Source organism: Danio aesculapii, chromosome 25 (genome assembly GCF_903798145.1).
Source record: "Danio aesculapii chromosome 25, fDanAes4.1, whole genome shotgun sequence".
Taxonomy (NCBI): domain Eukaryota; kingdom Metazoa; phylum Chordata; class Actinopteri; order Cypriniformes; family Danionidae; genus Danio; species Danio aesculapii.
This window is the reverse complement of record NC_079459.1, coordinates 16,910,971-16,932,718: the sequence shown is the minus strand read 5'-3', so window position 1 is coordinate 16,932,718 and position 21,748 is coordinate 16,910,971. Positions and strand designations below refer to the sequence as shown.

Sequence of the window (21,748 nt, the reverse complement as noted above, 5' to 3'; positions counted from 1 at the left end):
ATGCATTTTACATAGAAAAAGGCACATGCCGCCTTATTTAAAATCACCTGAACAAACACTGCGAACTGTGACAAGATTCCTAAGCGTTAAATACGACCTCGGATGCTAAATTGACAAAATTTTACTATAATCTTGACCAAGGTGGCAGACAAATTTGGTATGGACTGGCCAAAAGCTGCTAATCAAGTACAAGTACGATCGTTACCGAGTTAATATGAACATCACATAAACCAAATATTAAGTTAGATAATGCATATATAAAATTGGACTAAACTTTTTGGCAACATTTTTTCCCACATCATGAAAACAATTCTCAATTAATACAAGTTGAGGAATAATTCTGTATCAATAACCTTTATTAAATAGCTTTGTATTTAAATCTTTCAAGTGACCAACAATATGAATGTTTAGTGGCATTCACAAACTGTCAGAAAGCAGCATACGACATATTAACATTACACCTTGACAACACTGATCTTACAAGTGAAAAAAAGTTGAGCTATTCTCTAAAATTACAATGTGTAAATTCATTTAAGTTATTATTAACTTTAATATTTAAATCCTTAATGATTATGTTAAGTTTGGGTTACCTAAGTTTTTTCAAGTGCAACATTACAGTCAAATCTGAGGTATAAATAATAAAGTTGGTTGCTGGTATTGAGGTTGGCAGTATTCTCTTTTCACCCTTGATTTTACAGGCTGCAGTCCATCATATTTTCTGGCCAGTACTGGTCCTGTAAATAGTGTTTGAGGGAGTTGTTGGGAAACTGTTGGGATTGATCAGCGTTTTCGAATCCTGGCACAGGATGTTGTTCTCCCACTGGTCCTCCACCAGTTTGTACAGGTCTAGAGCAGAAAGAGCGTCTTCAACAGAACAATGCCCCTGTCTGTCAACCTGAAGAAAACATATAGTCCACATGAATTATCAAATTAATGATAAAAGAGCTTGACTTCTTTAAAACCATACAAAAGAGAAGAGCCTATTTGCTCACAAAGAATGAATTTACTTGATTCAAAAATTTAATTGTTTTAAAATTGTAAATAATTACAATCTAAATAACGGTTTTAGATTAAACTGTTATCTTTGGATTGAAAGGTTGAATTTCCGCAACACTATTCCACTAATATAGTAGTTTGAAATAATGAAAAAGTTAAGAAATATATAGAGAACTTAGTCTGTAAAATTACAGAAAATGTTCTGGCAGCTTATTACGAGGTTTTTGTAGTGTAATATATAAAACCAACCAGAAGATTATCTACTTTAAACTATTAAAAATGTTGATAAAAGTCACTTTTCAAACCTTTTTTAAGGTTAAAAAGACGTTGGAAGATAAAGATCCCACAATGCAGTTCAAAAGCATAAATAAAGCAGAGAAAAATAAAAACATAAAAAATACAAATTTCCCAAATATTTTTTAGTGTACTATGATCAGTTATTAATGCTTTATATTAAAACATTTTATTTTTCCCAGTTTTTTTTTCGAATGTGTGATACATACTACTATTTTAAAAGAAAGTTTAAAAAAGCATTTATTTGAATAAATGACACTTGAATGACCTTGATGAATAAGTAAATAACATTTTGAATGATACCATATCAGTTTCCACACAAATATGAAACATCCCATCAACACTGATAATATAGAAATACATTTTATAATAAATAAATCTTATAATAGAAATAACTTTAATATTGAATAAATAAAATAATGTGACGCTACGACTTGAGTCACAATGCTGAATCTTTCAGCTTTAAAATAAATAACACTGAAACTAATCAATATATATTACACTAATAGAATAAATACAATCAGAACCACTCACAATAAACAAACAACTAATTTACATTCGACTTCTGACATTATAAGATGATAGAAATTCTAAAACGTTTTTTCTAGCAGACTTTACCGAATAGTTCTATAATTAAGTCCAATTAATGTAATAATATTTCACAATTTTACTGTATTTGATCAAATAAATGGAGCCTTGGTCAGCAGAATGTGCTTCTTAGATGTTCTGCCAGACAATAATACTGTATGGTCCTATTGAGAAGCTTCTGTGCCAGCTTCTTCAGAGAGATGTTACAATTCTGGTTAGCATCATACAGCTGTCGCAGTAAGACACAAGAGCAGGTATTCTCTGATCATATGTGGCTGGATGGAGATGTAGAGAACATTTAAGTCATGATACAAGGCATGGCCAATAATAATCTTCCCTTTGAGGATCTTGAGAATCTGGCGGTGAAAAAAAAAAGGTGTTATTTCAGAAATGTGTATAATGAACAATAGCAGATTAAATTTATTAACAACTACATTTTAAAACTTTAAATGACAACTAATTAGTTTATCAAACATACTTTGGCATAAGCATAATTACAAAAATAATGCTAATTGTATTTTTTAAAGCAGAATTCCCAAAAGCTTTTTTTTTTCAAAGACAAAATACTTTTATTGTGAATATTCTTTTTTGTACATATATTTATTACTTTTTTTCAATTTGCATATCACAACAGATTATACACAATTACAGAATAATAATCTGAAGGCACAGCAACTTTTTACCCCCCATTCTCCCTCCCAACAACCCATTCCCTTAAAAATAATTAATAATAATAATAAATAAATAAAATAAATAAACAAATAAATAAATATAATAAAAAAGAGGGGAAAAAAAAGGGGGGGGGGGTATGTTTAAATCAGGTAGAGGAGTGTTTCCTGAGTTGTGTTTAGACCATGATACTTCCCATATTCCTAAGCTTGTTCTTGTTGTAGTAGACTGTCAAAAATTTTAATAAAATCCAACTCTAAAATTAACTCTAGAGTAAATAACACAGATAAGCTAATAACACCTCTGAATTTACAGAAACTACTTTTGGGAATTTTTTTTTTTCAATTGTATCATTTCATTTATAAAAAACAAACATTATATATTATACACAAAATAAATACAATAGTAATTGACTAATTTACTGTGAATAATAAATTTATATAAATCATAACACTAACTAGCAGGCAAAAAGAAGAGCCATTAAAATGAGTTATTATAAATAATAAATATTAAAAACTACACACATATACATAAAAAAATATATATATTTCTTTTATTTGTACAATTAAAAATAAATATATATAAAATAATTGATAATTATAATTATTAAATAATTACACTAATAATCATCAATTATTTGATAGTTGGACCACTAAAAACATTGGAATAGCAAGGTTAAATAAATGGATCCAGTGTTATACCAAATGTATTTCTTAAAACATGTTCAATCTACTACATGAATCACCTGAAACCAAAATAATACTTAATGCAATAAAGTGAAGTGGCCTCACCTCATTCTGAGCATGCTCAAAAGGCACTGCCTTGTCTTAAATGATGCTCCTAATGCCGCTCCCATCTTGTGCGATAGTCAGTGACTGGATTCTGAGGTAAAATATAACTATTCATACAACACACTGCCATAATAATCAACAATACTACAGCGTGCCACTTCACTATGCCGACCTCCAGGGCCCAGTGCCGACCATCTCACCAGTCCATTGCTACGATCTTGGAGTGATCTATTCTCAAACACGGTGAACTCCTGCCACTAGTGGGCGGACTACTTTCAGAAGAAAAACCACTATCCACCTCCCATGATTCTCCAGGCAGTGCGTGATGGGCTATTCTAGGCCTTTTGAACTGTATATTATTTGACTCTTCAGATACAAACATGAAGTACTTCCAATTTTTAATACACTCCGTCTTGTTGTCCAGAAGCTTTCGTTTCTGTCCTCTTTTCTGATCACAGGATGTCTCTTGGATTTCCATAGCATGATTTCTCTTTTTGTTTTTTTTCTTTCGTTTACATCTTTTATCTGATGGGAAATAGTGGATGTTTCTTTGACAGGGCTGGTGTGTGGATATTTTGGTGTTTCCAGAGTAAATTAGACTGTTGTCGGCAAGTAGGTTTACATCTGTTGACAAAAGAAAATAAAGCAAATGTCGTCAACTGGCAGTTGTTGATGCTGTAAAAAATATCTGTTTTGAGCAGGGGTGCACAAACTTTTCCTATAAAGGGCCAAAAGCAAACTTAATTGAGGGCTGAGGGCAGAAGGTATACCAAAGTGTATATATTAACTTTGACATGGGAAGTTTTCCTAATTTATTTTGTAATGTTTAAACCAATAACTAGATCATATTAACTATTGCAGTGACTTATTACAGTAAAAAGATAATCCAATTATAACACAATGAAGTTCCTTTACCTTTATTTACCTCTATCTGTCAGGTGACAGTATTTACATTTTAGAAGTCTGATTCATTTATAACATTTAATTGAAACATTTAATTTTCAGTTGGCTTTTTTTATATCTCAGCAATAAAACAAAGAAACAAAAGATTACGTTAAATTTGAAAAGACAATCTCTGTCAAAGGCATTTTTGAACAACTAAAAGTTGTCAATCAGCTCATCGTTCTCCCTCTCTTCTCAGATGGATGGTGGGCCAAATCAACAGTTACCATGGGCCAACTTTGGCCCGCGGGCCCTACTTTGAGCAGCTCTGGTTTTGAGTCATAGAAGACAATATTCAGTAAAAGTAATGCAATTAACAATATACATGCTAAATAAAGCCTGAATATATTTTATTATATAAATTTGAAACTGAAAAATATTTAATTTGTAATTCATATATTTTAAGGGGTTTCATTTTTAGAATCAGGAAAACACACTTCCAAACATAAAATAGACTGTAAAGCGAAGTCAAAGTACGTTATCCCTTATTGAAAGCAATTCTACAGTAATAGTATAGTTATTATTCCAATGACACGTAATGTTTTTTTTAGAAAATAACTAGACAAATACTTTCTTAAAACGATTCTTAAAACGTCCAAATGTATTTGAAAATACACATAAATAAATACATACATACAACGTTATATAAAAATATATCATATTTTTTAACAGTATGGAAATAATACAGCTGCCAAGTCCTAAGCTAAAATACATTAACAACATCTATACCGATATTACCTTATACACATACAGTATTAATACATTGGACGATATGAAAATCCACGATCAAAATGATCTAAAATAGATCGTTATGTATTTTTCAACAATAATGTCGTGAACAATGATTCTGCATTAGCATTAGCTAGCATAGCTTACCATTTAGCAAATAAACAACACGTTTTTACCTCTTTTTACGTTTGATAACGATACTTGACCCAATTATGATTACGTTATAAACCTTTCCGACAGAAAAGCAGTTGTTAAGAAAGTAGTACTTTATTCGTTTTACTCAATTTCACGTACCTCAATGTACACGTGGACCCGCTGAATGACAGAGCTCTGGGAACATGCCGAGACAAGACCCAAATCTCACCATTTGATTGGCCGGCTCGCTTGGCCAGCTCTGAGATCTGATTGGACAAACCAAATACCAACGACGAGTCACTTCTTCGTATCTTGAAAATATAGAAACAATTAGATTGATCTATTAATAATAATAATTATAAAACAAAAGATTTCGAAAAAAAACATGTTGATTAAAACAAATAAATACAAATTGATACATTTCAGATTTAAAACGTAAAGGCCTAATATATATTATATAATATACTTAAGCTATAAATATTCTTTCAAATAGAGCTCTATTAATTATATATACCAAGTAATTGTGGTTATTTTTTCTTGCTTTGACATGAACAAGTTGTCTAAGTTTTTTTAATGTAATAAATACCCCAGGATCAATTCAGGGCATTGAAGTGCAAGGACTAGTTTTCTGTTTTTTTTTTTTTATTTGTTATATTACAAGCTTAACGTTATTATTTTATTGCATCTGTGACATCCGGCGGAGGAAACAGGAACAACCGACGGGAGCCTCGTCAGCGCTGTTGTGCTGCCTGAAGAGACGCCGGAGAGACAAAAAAGGGATGGAGACGAAAAGTTTGGAGCGGGAGCTGGTGGAGAACCAGGATACTTGACTTTTAAGCCTTTTTAAGACAACATGTGGTACAGGTGAGTTGAATAAGCTAATTGGCCAAAGTGTATGTGTGTGAAAGAGAGTGTATGGTGGTTTCCCAGGAGTTGGTTTGCAGCTGGAAGGGCATCTGCTGCGTAAAACATATGGTCGATAAATTGGCGGTTTATTTAGCTGTGGCGACCCCGGATTAATAAAGGAACTAATCCAGAAAGAAATGAATGAATTTCACTACAACAAACTATTGCATGAATAACATTGTTAGTAAATTATTGATATCCGATTCAAACATGCTGAATCATTAAGAACGAATCACTGTCTCAAGATTTGCAAACTCTTCAGTTTTGATTGAAACTATAGTTGTTCACAAAAAACTGTAGAACTGTATCAAAACCTGATTAAATTTCAAACCATATTTGAAGAGAATAAAATGACAAAATGGGTTCTGCAAAACTTTTGCAACAGTTTATATGGGTTTAATTTATTCATTCATTAATTTTCTTGTAGGCTTAGTCCTTTTATTAATCTGGGTCGCCACAGCAGAATGAACTGCAAACTTATCCAGCTATGTTTTACTCAGCGGATTGCCCTTCCAGCTGCAACTCATCACTGGGAAACAACCATACACACTCATTCACACACATACACTACAGACAATTTAGCTTACCCGATTCACCTGTATTGCATGTCTTTAGACTTGTAGGGGAAACGGAGCACCCGGAGGAAATCCACGCAAATGCGGGGAGAACATGCAAACTCCACACAGAAATGCCAAATGACCCAGCCGAGGCTCGAACCAGCGACCTTCTTGCTATGAGGCAACAGCACTACCTACTGCGCCACCGCGTCGAATTAAATTTAGTATTGTTTAACTTTATTTAATTAAATTCAGCCCAAATAAATTGTTTAAAACCTATTAACTTAATAATAATAACTATTAATATTTAGTAAATCTAAGGAATCATCTTTAAACTTATCTTTTCCTTTTTCGATTGAACACAAAATAAGTTATTTCAGTGGTTACAGATTTCCAACATTTTTCAAAAATAAGTAAATAATAAGTAAATGATGACAAAATTTTCCATTTTTGATGAACTATCCATTTCATCTTTCTCTTTCGTAGGACTCAAAAGAACATATTTTTCCATACAATATCTGCGAACAGGAGTTAGAACTTTTTATGTTGCATGCAGGAGCCTGCAAATCATCATGCAAAACAAATGGCCATCACATCCCCGCTAGGTGGCCTTGTCCTTCTACAAACCACAGCTGTTCACTTACACTGATTGGATGGACAAGGGCCAACCTCCCGAAATCACTACTAATCCTCTTAGAGACAACAAAACTCTTACTCGCCCAATCCTCTGCGTGCCTCCACTGCGCCCACCCTTTTCTCTCTCTCCATCCCCCTCACTTATCGAACCCACTGCGTGGAGAGATTGTAATCCAAGTGGATTACGCTGTAAATTGGGTGATGGAGGATTGGATGCTCTGCAAGTGAATTTCAGTTGCAGCAGTTTTGCTTGCCGTTGGTCTGATTTATACATTACAGCCAAGGCTTTTCACCATGGGATTTGGGAAGACACTTTTTAGAAGCCATTCTTTGAAGATGAGATGATGGAGCGCAACTTAAAACATTGATATCATGATTTTGACCAGTAGGAAGAACAAGCTAACGATGACATTAAGTGGATTACTTGGATTATCGGTATCATCCTGAATATGAGAAGCGTTTGTTACTTCAGGCAGCTCACTGGGAGTTTGAGAAGTTTCTGGAAGATCTGAGCATGACGGGGATCAACTTTTTGATTGATGAGGAGTTCAGAAGGGTCCTAAGAGACGTTTAAGACCATCTAGGTCAACATGAATGGAAGCCATTGGATTGAAAATTGGTGTTTATTTGAGGCACTGGAGTAGTAGATTCTCAGACTTCTTCTCATGACTTCATTATACTTTTGTGGCCTTTAAGGATACAGTAGGTGCCAGCATCATGTGTCAAATCAGAAGGTCTTCCTGGGTCACATTTCTGATGGTCTACACAGGCTGGATGTGCATGTTTACTCATGCCCAAATGAAGATTCCACCTGAAACGTAAGTTCTGCATCTAAAACAAGCATTCAATTGATGGGTTTGCAGGTTAAAAGTTGTATTCATAATATTATAATACTGTTTTGTGTTCAGTTTGTTACTGTTTTGTTTCATTCCGTTAATTGTTTAGTAGCTGCTTGTAAGACCAGACAGACTATTTCAGGTCTAATTTAGCACTGTGCTGTCTTCAGTTCCATACGCATTAGCATTTCAAATGAGACAGGAAGAGAAATTGCTCTGAGAGTTGTGTGATCATTTTAGTAATTCCCTGATTCCCTGAGTTTGTTGAGGTGTAAAATTCAGTTCTCACGAGGCTTGGAAGTCGTTCAGTGGAATAGCAGATGGCAGACAATCTTCAACATACAGTACAGTATAAGCAGCAATGATATTTAAAGGTAAAGATGCAAGATAATTTGGTGATAGACAGAATGCATAATTATTTCATGAGCAATTGCTAGCATAAAAATATATGTATAATTATTAACTAGAAATATAATAATTAATTAACCAAAATGAATCTTCTGAAATAACGTTTTTCTTTTGTGGAATATTAAAGAAAGGGTTTTGGACTTGGAAGAGAAATTAGGACAAATAAAATCTGAGATATTCCTTAAAATATGTTACACATTAGGAACAACATGAGATTAAATTTGGGTGAACTGTCCATTTACAGTGTGTTCACATGACAGTAAATTCTACCAGATAAACTGAAATCTTTAAATGTGTTTTTTTGCACAACATCAGCAATTTTGGGGCCCTGAAAATGCAAAAGTTTTTGAAAATTACACCATTATCGCCTCTCTAAATAAAAAAAACATGGTTTTGTGAAATTGATGACATCATACACTACACATGCTTATTACATATTCATTTTATAGGCATGTGTGAAGGGTTTTAGTTGATTTTGCAAATAAATGTGAAAAGGGATTTTGTTTTAAAGATTTTTTTTGGTGTTTCGAGGACCCTGAAATTGCAGATTTTTGAAAATCATAGTCTTATTAGTATAATATGCATATATACTATGTGTGTCACGAGTAGTTAACAATAGGGATGGCTTATTTTAAAACACGACATCTTTACGAATTTTTTACTTCGAATGCCAAGTTCCCATGATTTCAGTAAATGATGCTTTGTTACGTCATAACGTTTCGAAAATTCATGATGTTCTCTGTGAACCATCATGTGGATTTATCAAGAGCGCACCTCGACAGCGCAATTGGACACGTATAGAGTTTTTACCTGATCTTCGGTCAGATTTATATATTTACAGCTATTTTATTGAAACTTTGTATTAATATGAATATTAGCTAATAGCCTCCTTTTGGCCTTTTTAGCTTTAACCGTGTCCGCACAAATTGTAAAAGTAGCTTAACAACTATGTTAGATTTACCATGGATTTCTTTTTTTAATATACAGACATTGTCGAATAGTAGGTTAATATCCTGGCTTGAAGTCGCTCTGTTTGCTCTGCTCATACCATTAATAATACCTTCTGGATGCTAGCCAGACACAAGCTAGTTCACAGATGGTCACACAGGCCAGACTCAGAGCACCCTGGAATATCACAAGCAGTACCACATTATTCACATTATCTCATACATTTAGTTTTTATCACATTATGTGTAAAAGTCCAGCTCAGCACGAAACAGCAAGCATATTTCATCACACAAGATTTATTGCTAATAACATGTTTCTTTTTGTTTTGACCCTAATCCCTACATTTTCTTTTAGATTTTTGGGATTTATATAACTGCAACAATTCAACAATGAAATTGCTCTCTTGAATTACCAGTCCACATTAAAAGCATATTATTATGTATTATATTTTAAAGAGCCCATATTATGGGTTTTTGAAAATGCTCTTCCATATAGTGTGTAACACAGTGAAGTGAAATGTCCAGCTAAGGCTTAAATCTGTAAGTGTACAGTGTTTAAAACTATTGATTCATCTATAAAAGAGTCGACTCATAATGCTTCAAACGAGTCGTCTTGATAACGAGTCATTAGGTGTTTCGTGATGACGCGGCTACGAAACACAAGTAGTTGCCGCGCAAACCCGAGAGATTTGAAACCTGCGGCCCCGCCCACTAACAGAAAAAAGCAACAGACACACACACACACACACACACAGAGACACATACAGACACCGGTCGAATGAAGTCACGCTGTGCAGATGGATATTATTGACAGTTCACCCAAAGATGAAAGATGAATATTATAAATGGTATGAGCAGAGCAAACAGAGCCTTGAGCCCAGCCTTGAGCAGTTCGAGTGCTTCTGGAAACTACATGCTTACAAAGAAGACTTCATCAGTTTGTTAAAGGAAGGATCAGTATAGACTGTCAGAACATGGATCAGTGCATCATGAATCAGTTTCTTCCCCCATTTCACAAGTGTAAGTACGTGCGATTAAAATTGTTGCCTTGTTTACTCTAGCTTGCAAATGATGTATTTAGTTGTGTTTTGTTACTTGTAACCGTGTGTACTGTATCAGGTTATCTCTTTTTTCTCATATCGCGATATAATATATGTAAATGATACAATATTATATTAAATGTAATGTTATAATATACAATATAAATATGTTAACACTAAATTAATTTCTCTTGTGTCTGTGTTAATTAAAGGTTGTACGGGGAGTTTTCGGCCATGGTGGGCTTCATAAAGCGCACATTTCCACAGACTCAGCTGATCGTAGTGGGGTTCAGTCTGGGAGGAAACATCGCCTGCAAATACCTGGGGGAAAATCCAGCCAATCAGGAGCGAGTGCTGTGCTGCGTCAGTTTTGCCAGGGCTACAGTGCTCTCAGGTCAGAAATAAACTAATAATACTCTAATACATTATTAATACATCTAATATAAAAGTCACCTTTTTTTCATATGTCCCGTGACACTTGCATAAACTTTAAACAACAATCGAAACGTTTTAAACATTCAAAGGCAACTTAATAGAATTAACACATTACTTTGAGCTGCTCATGAATAACCCCAGAAACTCTAAACAGTTAAGTTATTTGGACAGTTGTTTTATTTGGTAAAGAAGTTTTTTTTTATTATTCTTTATGCTTGTGATCAGAGCTCAGGAGACATTTCTACAGTGGGATCAGTGCAGAAGACTCTACAACTTCCTAATGGCGGACAACATGAAAAAAATCATTCTGTCCCACAGGTTTGTGTCATTCGATTTATTACACTATACAGATGATTTGATTCTCATTCAAAAGAATCACCTGAATGTATTTTAGAATTTTTGTCTAATGTTAACTTGAAATGAATGTTTTGTTAATCGTAATATTTTGTATTGTATTCTGAGATGTCATGAAGATGTTTATGTTCATGTTTATTTGGTGCTATAACTAGTAGTAAAGAGGAAGCAGTGAAATTAACCACATTTATGGTTTGAATCCCATTATGAAATCAATAGAATTTGAAAGGTGAGAATTTCTTTCTTATCAAATAAACAGCACATTTTGCAATTAATCCACAGGAGATGTGATATAAATTCTAACGAAAATGTATTCAGACATTAACTGAAAAATCTTAGAGCATAACGAAAACAAAAATAAAGAAACGAACTGAAAACACATAATTCAAACACAATTTGTTTTGCGTTCATGTGGGCATTTCAAAACAGCTCACCAAATTAAAACCTTAAGGGGAGTCCATGGTGTTACACAATCAGTGGGTGTGTTCTTCCCCTGAATTGTATCTTATTCCACGGAGGTCAGACAGGAGAACAACATCCAAAACAACAACACTAGACTATGGCTACAAAAAGAAGAAGAGTTGAGTAGCAGAGCTGATACAGATGTATCTGCACTTGTACAATCGCCCATGGAGAGAATATATTAAGGACTCTAAAGGAGATTTTTAAAGAGGGAGTCAGTACCTCTCCACTTCTCCTGTAGGAGAATCTTGTTTGGCAGATGTTTATGTAACTGTTGTTCTCTCAGCTGCTGTCATTGTGTTTAGAGGTGCATGCAAGCAGCATGACATATTTACAACCCAGCCCACTGCAGCATGGGAGTGTCGAAGTGTTTGAAAAATTATACCGTCACTCAGTCTTTTTTAAAGTTTGCTCTCAGACAAAGGACGAAAAAAGAACTTCGTCTGAGGTATATCAAGGCCTTAAAGCCCAGGACACAAGTCGATGTCAAAAAACTAGCAGGGATGAAACCATCTAGTTCCTTTTGGGACAAAAACCTGCAATAAACATATCAAATGGACGACAGCTGACTGAAACTAGAACATACATGCATTCGGTTACCATTGTAGTGATTAGTAAAGCCTATGGTTGATGATGTACTTAAAAACGTTTAAAAACGTTTAAAAAGTCTGCATAAACCAGAAGCTGAGATCATTTTTTTGTTGTATTGTGACGCATTTCCTAAAGAATCTCAATATTAAATGAGAAACGGTAGGCGTGGCTGCAAAGCCGATTAGATGTAGTAATGTAGGAAAGAGCATAGAATCACCAAGAGGTGACACTCTGTTGCTGTTTGGGAAACAGCCACTAGTGTCACGCGGCAGCCATTTTGGAATGAAAATTCCAATAGAACAACAGCACGGATAACAAACGTTAGACAGAATTAATTAAAATATTGAGTTAAATATGAGTTAAAATCTTATATATTCATACACCCCCATTAAGAAGCAACATTTAAAATAATATCTCAATGAAAACTAAACAATTTTTAAAATGTTAACAAGACTAAGTTTAATATAATTTCTGTTTTACTATAACATGCAAATAAGGTTAACAAGATAACTTTTTTTAGTTTTACTTAAATTAGGTGAAGCAAAAATGAGCCTACCCCGCATCAAAAACTACTTTATCTAGTTTGTATAGTGTTTATCTACTTTTAATGGCCTTTTTAATGACTTCACCAAGACATGCAAGAAATAAACAAATGAATTCATTGCACAACATCCATCTTTTCTGTTCTTCAAAAATGACCCTCTTTTAGAGTTCCTCAAAGAGATGCTCAACTTAATGTCTCTTCAAAACCTCCCATATGTGTTTAAATGGATTCATAGATATGTGTGTGTGTGTGTGTGTGTGGGTGGGTGTGTGTGTGTGTGTGTGTGTGTGGACAAAGTGGCTTTTGACATTAAAGCTTTATCAGTCTTTCTTTAACTGACAACACTGGAAAAAAAATTACAACATATAATACTGCAACAAAAAGTGTACATGTGAAGTATTCATTTATTATGTCAGAGCGTAAACTATAAAATTAAAGTAGTTTAAAGTAATGTTACCGAAAATGGACAGTTCCAAGACAGTAAGTTAAAATATAAACATCAGGTCTGTAAAATAAACTATTAAAAGTGCTGATGATTGTGATTGTCTTGTCGTCTTTTAGGTTGTATCTCAGCTTCAATGCGCTTTTTAAATAAATAAATAAAAAACAAAGCAGCTGCTTGTCATCGCGACAGCAAAAAGATCCAATGGACGGCCGATCACTTTCACTCCAAAATGGCGGAATCGCGGAGCTGTTGCTGGGCGCTGCTGTTGCAGTGGAACGTTCTATTGAGTGTCGCCTCTTGGTCATTCTAAGCTCTTTGACCACACCCAAACCCCCAGACAGACAATTTAACTGAAAACAAACATGAAGTGCAATTCTGATTTCAATTTTAGATGATTATTTTCTTAATAACATGCAGATATGTATTGTTCACCACACAACTAACAATGTGAGCTAACAAAATCAGTATGGTTAGTTTTGATTTCATGTGTACTTTAAAACTGTATATACACTGCAATATCCACGACTATAATCAAGCGAATGTACATCGATACATTATAAGTTTATATAATATTTTAATTCAATTGTAATTAACCTAGAACTAAAGTAACTGAGTTTTAATGATAGAAAATCGAAGTGAATTTAAATAAATTTTACTAACCTAAAAAGAAAATGTTAGTTTACTCAAATGTTTTGCAGAAATACATGTCCACAAACATTTTGAGCAAGCAGGACTTACAAAATTTTCCAGTGCTTTTGTAATGACTGACCTGAATGTGTCTTGTAGGGGAAGTTTATTTGGTATGAACTCCAGCAGAATGGAATTTGCTGACCTCAGCCGTCTCTATACAGCCACCTCTCTCATGCAGATTGATGACAACATTATGAGGTACTTTAAAAACCTTCATCACACTATTTTGCTTTTAGATGTCAGTTAGCTCTGGCTTTCATTTGCTATAAGTGGCCAAGACAGTGATAGACTACAGCTCATGTTCATATTTTGTCTCTATTAGGAAGTTTCATGGACACAACTCTCTAAAGGAGTACTATGAGAAGGAAAGCTGCGTGCATTACATACATAATGTAAGTGAAAAACAGCTCAAAAGTCCGACATGATTTCATGAGAGACTTGGTGCAGATGCAGTCTGAGCTGCATCCAATGCTTTTTAATGCTCATATTATTTGTATAATCTATTAAAGGGCACCTATTTTACCCCCTTTTCCAGATTTAAGATAAGTCTTTTGTGTCTCCAGAATGTGTCATCAAACTTTCAGCTCAAAACACCCATCAGATTAATTATTACACCTTTCAGAATGTTGGAATTTTCTCCTCTGAACACATTGTAGCTGTTTTTGTTGCCTGTGGCTTTAATGCTAGTTCTCCCCACCCACCGTTCCCATGTGCCTGTCAGAGTGTGCCTTAATCTCTGCCTCGGCTGTGTCAGATAAACAGCACAGTGACAGACATGAAGGAAGCAGATCTCACGTAACGTTTGTGAGAAAGTACTTTGCCAATGATTATTTGATGTATTTTTTGTGGAGTTAATACTGCAACAATATGTCGTTAAAAAGTTCACACACACACAGAGCGCACGCGTTTAACTTTGCACAGTTTTTGCATGCAAATGTGACAGGATTCACGTTATATTCCACTGCTGATTATGATCCGTTATGTTACAAAATAAACCTGATTTAATGTCAACAAACCGAGATTGAAGCATCTTCTTTTATAATTGTACTGACATGTGGCTGTGGTGATAAAGACGGTAAAGTCGCTGTAATTCACTACAAACATGCAGTTTTAAAAATGTTGAGAACTTGAGAAGCTCATTCTTGATCACATTTGATGATGACTGATGATCACAGCGAGCTGAACAGATCTTTTAATCCCAGTTGCTTTGCGCGCGTCCTGTCTTGTTGATATGATTATACACGTTACTACGGAGACATGTTAATACACGCTGTCAATCAATTTGGTGGGCGGGGAAACCGCACTCCTACATCACGTTGGGTGGGCCTCAAAATGGGAGGGATTTGGATCCTATTTTAACATCAGGAAATAAAAACAAAGACTTATTGTCTTAAGATCACCCCAATATGACTTTGGACACACTATACCTACACAGAGTTCTGTCCAAGTAGCATACAAAAGATGATTTTCACCATAGGTGCCCTTTAATCTATGTAATTTTTAATAACATTTGCTAGTTCTACACCGTAAATTAGTTTCCATAATTTGTGATTCACAAGTGTTTTGTATTTATTTATGGTAATGAATTGCATTATGGGACCATGATCTTTGCTCTGTCAACTTTTGATGTTGAAAATTCAACTCTACAGTTGAACTTTTATTCATATTTTAGTAGTTTGAAATAATATAATGTAAAAGAAATAATAAAGAAAGAAATAGACCATTTTGAGGGATGTAAACAAAAACAATGGTCCCCATGTATTTCCTGTTTTACATTTTTAATTTCTACAGCTTCTGAGAATTCAAAAAGAGCCAAATATTGATACATAATGCTATGATAGCTGTTTTAACATGAAGTATGATTGAATTGGCTCTTGTTACACTGATGAAATAGTTTGATAACAAGCAGGAAATATTTTAGGGCCAATGACATCAACACATTGAAATGGTCTATAAGTCTGTAAAGTAGCAGAAAATGTACTGGCAGTTTATGACAAGGCGTTTTGTACCGTAATATACAACACCAACCCACACTATATGTCACTTTAAACTATTAAAAATGTTTAATAATAATAATCAAACTTTTAAAGGTTAAAGGATGTTGGAAGAGAAGATTGAGGTTTGCAATTCTAAAGCATAAATAACATAAAAAACAATAAAATTTATGCTAATTTATATATATTTTTTACAGTGTAGGTTTGGGTAAATTTTGTACATTTTCATATGAATTAATTCTTATATATATGAATTAGCCACTAATTTACTACAACCTAATATAGTTACATTTCACAAGTCAGTTTAGTATAATTGATATTTTTGATGGTAACCATTATATTTGTCATTAATTTAGATCAGCGTTCCTCTCCTCTTGGTGAACTCTTCAGATGATCCATTAGTCCACCAGTCTCTGCTGACGATACCTCGAACTCTAGCAGGTATTTATTAACTAAACTAAATCAACTGGACGCACAGTACAGTAGATATGGAAATGCACTATGCAAACTCAGATCTTTGTAATTCCTGACCGCCTTGACAAAAAGGTTGGTCTATTTTAAAAAAGAACTTGTACAAATGTAAATGCACTCTTAGCAAGCTAATGGTAAAAGAGGGTTTTATACAATTGCTATAGAAACCCTCAGGTTGACGTCAACAGATCAATAGCTCAACAGAAGCAAATGGTCACTGTAAAAAGCGACTAGTAGACTTACTTAAAAAAGAGAGTAAACTCTCTGCCTTATAATTATTAAGTAACAAACTATGTGCATAATTATAAAAGTTAAGTCAATGGGTTTTACTGACTTTTTTTAAAGTAATCGCATTTACAGTGTTGAAGATTATCAAAACAAACTACATTTTTCAGTATGAACTGATTAATAATTCACCTTATAACAGTGTGAGCTAGCAAATAAACACTGTAAATTAAATTTCAGGCGACTGTAAAGTGTTACCACTGGTTGAATATGAAGCTGCCTGAAATACAGTCAACATCACGTGTTTTCCCCGATGCATGTCGTAATAATGCTTTAAGGCCTATTAAGACTCTCAGCACTGCAGTGTCTCTAAGATCCAGCACTGGACACCTGTGCTGAATTTTTCAAGGCCATCTGATCCTTCCCTCTGTGATTATTTATCAGATTACTGGCTTCTTCCTTCAGCCTCAGGTGAAAGATCCAACGGCGAGCCGCTATTAACAAGTCTAACCGACTCACACAAGGAAACATGGGTCACCTAATCTTCAGCTCCATCCTTTGAGCTTCGAAGAACGTTAAAGCTCATGCATTTTTAAAGAGGCCACAACCAAATTCTTTGCTGCCTTACAAAGAGCATTGAATGGGTTTGATTAACCTTTAGGATGTCTAATTAATGTTTAATACGGTTTAAAGGGATGTATCACATTTAAGGAATAACAAGTAATACCAAGGAACATTTATAATAGGATTAAAAACCTGGTCTGATTCCGTTTTGATTCTAAATGAATCAATTCTTTTTACTGATTCAAAATCATATTGCAAAATCAGTCAATAATACTTTAAAAGAATTACTTTATGAAATACTCTTCTCAGTGAATCAAACCAAGCTGCAGCAAGTGTAATCAGATTCCTCAACTAATGACTCTAACTAGAGGATTCATTTGAACGAGTTGCAAACATACAGTCCGACTAGAGTAATCTGATTTCTGAACTTATTGTTTATGACTTGATTCTTTTTAGTGAATCAAAAACATAGAGTGCTTCAAGTGTAGTTCAATTCCCGAAGTAATAATTCTTATGAATTGGTTCTTTTTATTGAATCAAAACACAGAGTGCCTTCAGTGCAGTTCAGTTCCTAAAGTAATGATTCTTATGAATTGGTTCTTATCAGAGAATCAAAACATAGAGTGCTTTATGTGTAGTTCAATACCTGAAGTAAAGATTCCTACGAGTTGGTTCTTTTTAGTGAATCAAAAACATAGATTGCTTTAAGTGTAGTTCAATTCCCGAAGTAATGATTCTTATGAGTTGGTTCTTTTTACTGAATCAAGAGCAGAGAGTGCTTTAAGTGTAGTTAAACTGACTTTGACACCCCTGCTGTAGATATATTAATGACGTCCGGATAAGGCCTCATTTTGCCCTGACCCTTTGTTACCTGCATGTTAAAAAGTTCATAATTCCAATGAAAACGAATGACTTTTTAAAACGGAATCATACATACACTGGTGTAATGTCATAAATTAATGAATTAAATGTGTTTAGTTTGTATCAGTGTTCATTTCATCAGTGAAAATAGGGCAGATTGAATGTTCATTGAATAAAAACAGGTCTGCTATGGCAGAAAGTGCTCAGATACACTTATCATTAATTTGATATTTAATCAGAAATTAATGCTAATTAGTTATCTTAATTAGTTCTTATCATTAACATCCACTTAATAGACCCTTTTCACATTTCTGGGTTTTCCAGCAGTGGAAGTCATCATAGTTGGGTAAACTTAGAGCGCAGTGAATCGAATTACAGCAAATAATTTTCTTACAATCCTATTTCCTGAAATAATAAAAGAAAAATGCCATGACAGTGTTATCAAGACTTTAGGAAAAATAAAAAAATGGTGTGATACTGGTGACGACAGCCAGAGGAGAGATAAAATAAAATTTACTCTCAGCCCCAAAGACGCTGCATTAGAAACACATTGCATAAGCGGTAATTCGTTTTTTGTAATTTGATGCAAAGATGATTTAATACATACATAAACGCACATAAAAGTTCATACGATAAAAAAAAAATTTAAATATCTGTTAAAAGGGTCCATCAGAAATTAACGTTAACTGGTTCATTTTTTTGATAAGTTTAGATTAGTTTTTAACATTATAGTGTTGTCTATTTTCAACAACAATATTGTATGCTAATGTAGTATCTAATTATATCCACCTAGTCCCGATTTTATTCATAGACTGTAAAATATATGGACGTAGTATCTGTGACATCACCCATACGTTTCTTAAGAGCGCAAATGAAGCTACAAGTGGCGTGGCCAACCGTCACCATTTTGTGTCATCGCACCGACTGTGGGTAATCAAACAAGGGCAAAGAGGCGGAGCATGAGCGGAGCTACAGATGCCTGCTAGCATTTTGCTTAGATGTTTTTTTTTGGGGGGGAAACACTTAATACTTCATTACCTGTGACTCGTTAGTGTTCTGACCACATGTGCGTTGTTCTACACTATATTAAAAAATTAGCTTTGGTCTTTCAAAAAACACTGTTGTAATACTTCCAAATACTTCAAATATAGTCTGTGTTAGTAATGCAAGGCTATTTATGAAATCCAACACTGTATGACGTTTCAGGTGACTGTTCTAGAATTTTCACCAATAAAAATTTCACTCACCTGGGAAAAAGAGATCATGTGAATGGTTTGTGAGCACAATTAAGTCCACAGCATGCAATATTAACTGTTAATTCTAAGAAGTAACCCCAAAAGGCAATTGACTGTGTAAAGCCACATGAAACAAAACAAAAATATGATGTATTTGCCGAGTTCAGTGGCTATTCAGCCGGAATCAGCTGAGGTGACGAGAACACTGAGCAGCGGAGACCTAGCTGTCACTCAAGTGCCACGCCCTTAATTATGCCGACTTAATAAAACTTGATATAAACGAAACGGATGAGTTATAAAAAAAATCACCCCCCTCACAGTTGTCATGAAGGGTAATATCAGCTATAGACATATTACCATGTTTGTAAACATTCATGATGCGCGCGCAGCGAGGTGGCAGAAAAAAAAAAAACAGGAGCGCTAGCATTACAGAGAGGGAATGACATCTGATGCGGTTCAGAGTTTGTTGTCGTCTTAGAAATAATTTATATTGATTACATATTATATATATTATTTACATAATGCTTTCAGCGTATTATAACAGTATTATAAGCACAGTGATAACAGGCAAAAATAAACGTTAACGTGAGCGCCGTTCGTCTGACAGGTCCATTTGCGATAGCACACTCCCAATGGATATTGGATAAGATGAAATAGCCAATCATCCAGCCCGAAATATACAAACTCATTGAAGGTCCAAGTGTTTTAACAAGAGAGAAGTTAAAGGCCTACACGGCTTTGGATGCCAACAATTTTGTTTTGTGTGGTCATGTGCAAAAAATAATGCTCCAGGATGACCAGATTCAAAACATTGTTGTGCTAAAAACCGAGGGTCTGCCTAGCCAAAGACAAGGAAAGAAGATGAAGCTATACAAGGCCTGGGTAATCATCAAGCAAAACTATTTTCTTTCAAAATTCTGACAGAAAAGTATTATTTGCAAACTCTAAATAGGGAAATCATATTAGCAGCCAATGACTATCAAAGAACAACATTGTTTACAGTCAAATAAACAGTGTTAATGTTGTTTCCAAGTCTCACTTGCAGATTATTTCAGACCGAATATTGAAAGTGCCGTGGTAAACAATATAGGGAGTGTGTCACAAGTTGTCACTGAATGAATGTGTAAATAGAACCCAACTTTACCTTAATAACTTACACTTTCACCTTTCATTCTTAGCATTCAGTTTGCGCAGTTTAATTAACCATATGTAACAGTTTTTGCTGAAATCATTGCTGCAATCAAAATGAGTGATGTTTATGATTCAGCATAGCGTGAACTTACCTGATATTGAGAACTGCAGAGTCGAGCATTTTTAATTAGGTCCTCACTCCATTCAGCTCCCTTTTAGCCAAAGACATCTGCGGTTGGCATTAAAAGCAGTATGGTGTACGGTAAAAGTGTTCTATTTTTGGACTTTCAAATTTGGCATCCTATTGCACAACACGACATGTTTGCTATTGCAATTAAGTCACTTTTTTGCAACTGGGAACCCGTGTGATGTCAAGTTTGACGTGGGTTGGTAATTCGTCTATATGAACCAAAACCATCTTTTGTTCCAGGCTGTAACATGTTTTTATCAGCTGTAAAATTGGCCAATTACCACTGCAGTCAGTGAACATCTGGAGTTCCTGGAGCCAGCCCCCAAAGGCCAATCGATGAATTGCAGTTTCAGTTACTTCCGCAGGAGCTTGGTTTTATCCCATCTTAGTGTTGGAAAAACAGTTGTCAACAAACTTTTTTTGCCCTTTCATTGATGAAATAAACACTGGTTTGTATCACATGAAAGCTTCTTCTAAAGACTAATAACTGGTTGGCGCCAGTGGTGTAGTGGTTAGTGCGTCAACACATACACTCCGGAGCTCACGGCAACCTGAGTTCAATTCCGCCTAAAGATCCTATGCTGATCCTTACCCTCTCTCTGCTCTCCATGCTTTCCTGTCAATACTCTCTACTGTCCCTGACCAATAAAGGTGAAAAACCCTGAAAAATAATTATTAAATAATAATAAAAGACTAATAACTGGTTGATGTGTTTGCTCTCAGAGAAGAAGCAGAACGTGATCTTCGCTCTGACTCTACACGGAGGTCACCTGGGGCTTCTTGAAGCGCTGTTCTCTTTCCTCAACCTCTTTCCTGGATGGACAAAGTCATCGTCAGTTACGCTAATGCCGTATGTCAGTGGGAGAAACACAAGCCGCAGTGCCACCAGCAATAAGAATGAGTGCGAAACAAAGCACAATAACACCACATACTCGCTCCGTGTTGAGCTTAGACGATGGTTTCTGACTTTCACTGGGGGAACTGATAGAAGTCACTCACAGCAATATTCCACACTGACACCAGTGGGTCAGAGGTCAATGGTGTATCGCTACGCAGGATGAAAATGTGCAGAAGGATTCATG

General features: G+C 34.8%; 2 pseudogenes; one reads left to right on the top strand and one right to left on the bottom strand.

Moving 5' to 3' along the window:
- Window positions 1–610: 610 nt before the first annotated feature.
- Window positions 611–7,375, bottom strand: LOC130219020 (interferon-stimulated 20 kDa exonuclease-like 2; annotated as a pseudogene).
- A 666-nt stretch (window positions 7,376–8,041) lies between these two features.
- On the top strand, window positions 8,042–21,561 carry LOC130219019 (monoacylglycerol lipase ABHD2-like; annotated as a pseudogene).
- The last annotated feature ends 187 nt before the right edge of the window (window positions 21,562–21,748 follow it).